The 7960-nt window shown below is 43.0% G+C and overlaps 1 long non-coding RNA gene across 1 annotated transcript; it reads right to left on the bottom strand.

Annotated features, from left to right (window-relative positions):
* Nucleotides 1-489: 489 nt before the first annotated feature.
* Nucleotides 490-1634, bottom strand: LOC149975005 (uncharacterized). Its single transcript, XR_016488780.1, has 2 exons — nucleotides 1534-1634; nucleotides 490-902 (listed from the first exon to the last, which is right to left on the bottom strand). It is a non-coding gene; the product is annotated as an uncharacterized LOC149975005 (long non-coding RNA).
* Between the last annotated feature and the right edge of the window lie 6326 nt (nucleotides 1635-7960).

The following is a 7960-nucleotide window of genomic DNA, read 5'->3' as shown; positions in this document are numbered from 1 at the left end:
TGATCAGGGCCAAGGCTGGAAGTGTCTGCTTTAGCTGCCGCTGCAGGCACTTCTTCCTGGCTAGGCTTCATTTCAGAGCAAACATTACTGGAGACCGACTCCACCTGGAGTTTCTAAACAGAGCAGGTAGAATGATGGTATCCAAGATCCTCAAGAGAACAAATAGACTTGTTTTTTAACTTGGCTTGTATGCAGCAGACAAAGGTTTGTACTTAGCGCCATTACCTCGGATTAGCATCATCGCCCTTCCACAATGTTTTGTGGAACATAACTCGCCTATTGGTAGACAGGAAGCTTCAATCAGGAAATAAGTAGGAATTGTATTAATTTGCTCATACAAACATGTAAACGAGTGTGTGTGTGTGTGGTTTGGTATTATAACAGCAAAATGATACATTTTCATTGTTAAATGTATTCTGTTGAGTCTACTGTACTAACTTCATGTTGTGTCTGATAACGTGTGAAACATAACTACTGAGACACAGGAAGTCACAATCAGGAAATAAGTTGGACTTTTATTAATATGCTAATACAAACAAATAAAACACGCTTGTGTGTCTGGGTTTGAGAGAGAGCGACAGAGATAGAGAGACAGAGAGACAGAGACAGATAGACAGAGAGAGAGAGAGAGAGAGAGAGAGAGAGACAGAGAGAGAGAGAGAGAGTGAGAGAGAGAAAGAATGAAGGAGGAAGTTCTGTGCACTGTAGGCTGCTGTATGTGTTACAGTATGTTGTCGTGGTGATGTTAAACCACTTTCTCACAAATCCAGTAAAGATTCTCCGCACATGACAAGTCATTCCATGCCTTCAGAGGACTCTGATCTGTGCGTATCTCAACACAGTCCTCCTCACCATTTTCTGGTTTTCCACCACCATTATCAGGCTGTGGTTTATGCCAGTACCTACAGGGTTAACAACAGTTAGATATCATGGTTAATACCAGTACCTACAGGGTTAAAAACAGTCAGATATCATGGTTAATACCAGTACCGACAGGGTTAACAACAGCCAGATATCATGGTTAATACCAGTACCTACAGGGTTAAAAACAGTCAGATATCATAGTTAATACCAGTACCTACAGGGTTAAAACAGTCAGATATCATGGTTAATACCAGTACCTACAGGGTTAAAAACAGTCAGATATCATGGTTAATACCAGTACCTACAGGGTTAAAAACAGTCAGATATCATGGTTAATACCAGTACCTACAGGGTTAAAAACAGTCAGATATCATGGTTAATACCAGTACCTACAGGGTTAAAAACAGTCAGATATCATGGTTAATACCAGTACTGACAGGGTTAAAAACAGTCAGATATCATGGTTAATACCAGTACCTACAGGGTTAAAAACAGTCAGATATCATGGTTAATACCATTATCTACAAGGTTAAAAACAGTCAGACAAAATAATATAAAGAAATGTTAAATCTTAAAGTTAACTTTGTTTACTGCTGCCATCAATGACAATACCTGGTATATGAAAAGGTTGAATGTAGCCTTATTGACAGATTAGTTATCATCTCTCACCTTGTGGTCAGTGGGGTGCCGTCCACCCATTTCCAGGTCCCCTCCTTAACAGAGTCAGTCAGACCAATCCAGACTCTCTTGTTGAGGTTGAAGAGAAATTCCTGTTGTTGAGAGACATAAACATATACACACTTATGTTTGATCATATCTACCCCCTGCACACCCATATCCTCCCTCTATCTCTCTCTCTCTCTCTCTCTCTCTCTCTCTCTCTCTCTCTCTCTCTCTCTCTCTCACCTGCTCCTTATCACTGTTTATGATCACCAGGTCTGCTCCTCTCTCCAGACAGTCCTCTCTGCTCTCCTTCCAGGTTTTAGTCTCAGTAGACAGGAAGTACCAACTGGATTCAAACTTCTGCCAGCCTTCAGGGCATGTTTGTTCTACAAAATGAAACATTAATTTCCTTCAACTGATCACCCTGGATACTTAATGAAAGAATAAAGACAAATGATCAGGTGTGTGTTTTTACTGATAATTGATGACTGTAGTTTTACTCACTGAGATTGGTCAACCTCATTTTAAGAAACGCTTTCTCAGTCTGTAGCTGGTCTCTCTCATTCGTCAGGTTGTTGTATCTGGTCTGTAGCTGGTCTTTTTCTTTAGTCAGGTTATTGTATTTGGTCTCTAGCTGGTATCTCTCTTTAGTCAGGTTGTTATAACTGGTCTGTAGCTGGTATCTCTCTTTAGTCAGATTATTGTAACTGGTCTGTAGCTGGTCTCTCTCTGCAGATGAGTTCTTTGAGACGTTGCTGTCTGCAACAACAATAAAGAAGAAACTGCTAACTAAAATATATCACATCAGAACTACTAAAGCTGAATTATAAGAACTACATATACACTGAACCAAAATATAAACGCTACACGTAAAGTGTTGGTCACATGTACGTTCATACGCTCTAAAATTAAGTGCACAAATGTGTTAACATTCCTGTTAGTGAGCATGATCATTATACAGATGTACCTTGTGCTCGGGACAATAAAAAGTCACTTTAAAATGTGCAGTTTTTTTTGTCCCACACAATGCCACAGATGTCTCAAGTTTTGAGGGTGCATGCAACTGGCATGCAAACTGCAGGAATGTCCACCAGAGCTGAATGTTCATTCCTCTAACATAAGCTAACTCTAATGTCGTTTAAGAGAATTTAGCAGCCCAGGATCTCCACATCAGGCTTATTCACCTGTTGGATCGTCTGAGGGAGGGTGCTGAGGAGCATTTCTGTATGTAATAAAGCCCTTTTGGAATCTGGCTGCCAAGTTTATGCGCAGACCAGCTATCTGGTGTGTTTACGGACATTTTCAATCAATCCGTATCCCAGTCTGCTGTTCCCACATGCTTCAGGAGGGCCACCCTTGTCCCTGTTCCCAAGAAAGCTAAGGTAACTGAGCTAAACGACTACGATGACTTCCGTCATCATGAAATGCTTTGAGAGACTAGTCAAGGACCATATCACCTCCACCCTACCTGACACCCTAGACCGACACCAATTTGCTTACCGCCCAAATAGGTCCACAGACGATGCAATCTCAACCACACTGCACACTGCCCTAACCCATCTGGACAAGAGGAATACCTATGTGAGAATGCTGTTCATCGACTACAGCTCAGCATTTAACACCATAGTACTCTCCAAACTCGTCATCAAGCTCAAGACCCTGGGTCACAACCCCGCCCTGTGCAACTGGGTACTGGACTTCCTGACGGACCACCCCCAGGTGGTGAGGGTAGGTAACAACATCTCCACCCCGCTGATCCTCAACACTGGGGCCCCACAAGGGTGCGTTCTGAGCCCTCTCCTGTACTCCCTGTTCACCCACGACTGCGTGGCCATGCACGCCTCCAACTCAATCATCAAGTTTGCGGACGACACTACAGTGGTAGGCTTGATTACCAACAACGAGGGAGGAGGTGAGGGACCTTCCGAGGTCCCTGTGGTGTCAGGAAAATAACCTCACACTCAACGTCAACAAATCAAAGGAGACAATTGTGGACTTCAGGAAACAGCAGAGGGAGCACCCCCCTATCCACATCGATGGGACAGTAGTGGAGAGGGTAGTAAGTTTTAAGTTCCTCGGCGTACACATCACGGACAAACTGAATTGGTCCACCCACACAGACAGCGTCGTGAAGAATGCGCAGCAGCGCCTCTTCAACCTCAGGAGGCTGAAGAAATTTGGCTTGTCACCAAAAGCACTCACAAACTTCTACAGATGCACAATCAAGAGCATCCTGTTGGGCTGTATCACCGCCTGGTACGGCAACTGCTCCGCCCACAACCGTAAGGCTCTCTAGAGGGTAGTGAGGTCTGCACAACGCATCACCGGGGGCAAACTACCTGCCCTCCAGGACACCTACACCACCCGATGTCACAGGAAGGCCATAAAGATCATCAAGGACAACAACCACCCGACGGCCTGTTCACACCGCTATCATCCAGAAGGCGAGGTCAGTACAGGTGCATCAAAGCTGGGACCGAGAGACTGAAAAACAGCTTCTATCTCAAGGCTATCAGACTGTTAAACAGCCACCACTAACATTGAGTGGCTGCTGCCAACACACTGACTCAACTCCAGCCACTTTAATAATGGGAATCGATGGAAATTGATGGAAAATATATCACTAGCCACTTTAAACAATGCTACTTAATATAATGGTTACATACCCTACATTTACTCATCTCATATGTATATGCTGTACTCGATACCATCTACTGCATCTTGCCTATGCCGTTCGATTTGATTTGATTTAATCTGAAGTGGGTGGACCTATGCCCTTCAAGGCCCACCCATGGCTGATCCTCTGCCAGTCATGTGACATCCATAGATTAGGGCCTAATTTATTTATTTCAATTGATTTACATGAACTGTAAATCAGTAAAATCTTAGAAATGTTTGCATGTTGCATTTTGTTGTTTAGTATAGATATACTGTAGACTTACATTGGACAGACAGGCCTATGATCCCAGCCAGTAGGAGAACACACAGCAGCCCCAGACACACTGCAGCAACTCCAGAGCGTCTCTTCCACCACTGAACATGTACTGAATAACATATTATTAAAGATCTTTGGTAATGTGTTTTACTGTACCATCCAGGATTGGGACAAATAAATCTGTAGTACCACAGGGTAATCTCATGTGTTTAATGTATTGTGTGTGTCATTTATTTGCATTTGTGTGTGAGTGGATGTGTGTGTGTGTCTTACCTGAGTGCTGGTCTCCTGGTCCATTATTAGGAGCAGTGTCTGCTGTCTCTTCTCTCGTGGTGCTGGTCTCACCGTCTCTCAGGGTGTCTGCACTGACGTAGATATCCACAATCCTCTCCTTTATCTCACCTCTGTTAAACTTGACCTTCTTTGTCATATCTGGCACAGCATAGATGGCCTCAGACATCTCCAATAACTTAATGTGCTTTCTGTCTGTACTCAGGTTCTGGTGCTATCGTTGCCCCTCTGTCTGTGTCTGTCTCTGCTCTGAGTCTGTGTCTGTATCTGTCTCTGTCTCTGCTCTGAGTCTGTGTCTGTGTCTGTCTCTGCTCTGAGTCTGAGTCTGAGTCTGTGTCTGTGTCTGTCTCTGCTCTGTGTCTTTGTCTCTCTCTGCTCTGAGTCTGCGACTAACTGTTGATGATGTCATCCTCATAATAAAAGGGAAATGTAGAAAGAGGAAGATAATACAAGTGTAGCATAGTGGTTGAGGTTGGGAGATTTTCTGCACCAGTTTATCTTTATAGATGATTCCTGTGTGGACTTACGTATCAGGAGAAACTGTATAACTTCATGTTGTGCCTACTATACTGACCTCATGTTGTGTCTAATGTCCTGACCTCAATTTCCGTCTACTGCACAGGCCTCATGTTGCGTCTAATGCACTGAACACATGTTGTGTCTAATGTACTGATCTCATGTTGTGTCTAATGTACTGATCTCATGTTGTGTCTAATGTACTGATCTCATGTTGTGTCTAATGTACTGATCTCATGTTGTGTCTAATGTCCTGACCACATGTTGTGTCTACTGCATAGGCCTCATGTTGTGTCTACTGCACAGGCCTCATGTTGTGTCTAATGTGCTGACCTCATGTTGTGTCTACTGCACAGGCCTCATGTTGTGTCTACTGCACAGGCCTCATGTTGTGTCTAATGTACTGACCTCATGTTGTGTCTACTGCACAGGCCTCATGTTGCGTCTACTGCACAGGCCTCATGTTGTGTCTAATGTACTGACCTCATGGTGTGTCTAATATACTGACCTCATGTTGTGTCCATCGTACAGACCTCATGTTGCGTCTACTGCACAGGCCTCATGTTGTGTCTAATGTACTGACCTCATGTTGTGTCTAATATACTGACCTCATGTTGTGTCCATCGTACAGACCTCATGTTGCGTCTACTGCACAGGCCTCATGTTGTGTCTAATGTCCTGACCTCATGGTGTGTCTAATGTACTGACCTCATGTTGCGTCTAATGCACTGACCTCATGTTGTGTCTAATATACTGACCTCATGTTGTGTCCATCGTACTGAGCTCATGTTGTGTCTAATGTACTGACCTCATGTTGTGTCTAGTGACCTCATGTTGTGTCTAATGTACTGACCTCATGTTGTGTCTAATGTACTGACCTCATGCTGTGTCTAGTGACCTCATGTTGTGTCTAATGTCCTGACCTCATGTTGTGTCTAATGTACTGACCTCATGCTGTGTCTAATGTACTGACCTCGTGTTGTGTCTAATGTCCTGACCTCATGTTGTGTCTAATGTCCTGACCTCATGTTGTGTCTAATTTACTGACCTCTTGTTGTGTCTACTATACTGACCTCATGTTGTGTCTAGTGACCTCATGTTGTGTCTAATGTCCTGACCTCATGTTGTGTCTAATGTACTGACCTCGTGTTGTGTCTAATGTCCTGACCTCATGTTGTGTCTAATGTCCTGACCTCATGTTGTGTCTAATGTACTGACCTCTTGTTGTGTCTACTATACTGACCTCATGTTGTGTCTAGTGACCTCATGTTGTGTCTAATGTCCTGACCTCATGTTGTGTCTAATGTACTGACCTCGTGTTGTGTCTAATGTCCTGACCTCATGTTGTGTCTAATGTCCTGACCTCATGTTGTGTCTAATGTACTGACCTCTTGTTGTGTCTACTATACTGACCTCATGTTGTGTCTAGTGACCTCATGTTGTGTCTAATGTCCTGACCTCATGTTGTGTCTAATGTACTGACCTCGTGTTGTGTCTAATGTCCTGACCTCATGTTGTGTCTAATGTACTGACCTCTTGTTGTGTCTACTATACTGACCTCATGTTGTGTCTAGTGACCTCATGTTGTGTCTACTGTACTGACCTCATGTTGTGTCTAATATACTGACCTCATGTTGTGTCTACTATACTGACCTCATGTTGTGTCTAATGTACTGACCTCATGTTGTGTCTACTATACTGACCTCATGTTGTGTCTGATGTACTGACCTCATGTTGTGTCTACTATAATGACCTCATGTTGTGTCTAATGTACTGACCTCATGTTGTGTCTAATGTACTGACTTCATGTTGTATCGAATGTACTGACCTCAGTATGTTATATCTAATGTCATGTCAGTATGTTGTATCTAACTTCATGTTGTATCTAATGTACTGAACTCAGCTCTCTGTCTCTGACACCTGTTCCTGTTCTCGGTTAATGATCACCAGAGGCCTCATCAACCGCAGACAGACACAAATCTGTTAGTAAACCATGCGTAGCGTCATTTCCACGCAAAGACTGAGATTTATATTAATGTTTGCTTGAATTTATACACAGACATTACCATCCGCTAGGAACAATGAGTGCCAAGTGGTGGAATAAGGGAACTGCTTGTCAAGAATGGGGAAAATATATGTTGAAATTGTGTGAGTAATAATGTAGTTCTACTTCCATTGTGAATTAATGCAACAGATCTTGACAGAATAAATATATATAATTTCACCACATCAGTGCATTTGTTAGGATAATAATCAATATAAAGTAGGGTAATATGTTCAATTAGAGACACGTGTTGAAGTGAAACCATTGTAGAAATACTCTAAGACTGAGATAATGGAAATGGAATTAGAGATGCCTGATGTTGCTCTGTTAGAAGGTTTGTCACACACTGCATTTAGCAGAGCGCGTTTTTAGAGACTTTTTTTTAGAGAAAACACAGATTGGCTCATCAGATATAATTTCCCAAAACCAATCATACTGTATCTTTTCGAGGATTTAAGACCTATCTAAGAAAGGCAAAAACATGCCACTCTGTTGCACATCAAGTGCCAGCAGTGTGCTGTCAAAGTGGCCAGTTGGAAAGCACACTTCATGTTGGCCTCTACACCTACAGGAAGGAGCTGTCCAGGATGGATGGCTTATTGGTGAGTGTTGACTACTCATTTGTAGTAAATGTGACAAGCAGGGTA

Source organism: Oncorhynchus mykiss, chromosome 19 (assembly GCF_057628025.1).
Source record: "Oncorhynchus mykiss isolate SJ-2025 chromosome 19, ASM5762802v1, whole genome shotgun sequence".
NCBI classification, from domain to species: Eukaryota; Metazoa; Chordata; class Actinopteri; order Salmoniformes; family Salmonidae; genus Oncorhynchus; species Oncorhynchus mykiss.
Note: the sequence above shows the minus strand (reverse complement) of the source record. Positions and strands in the feature narration are given on the sequence as shown.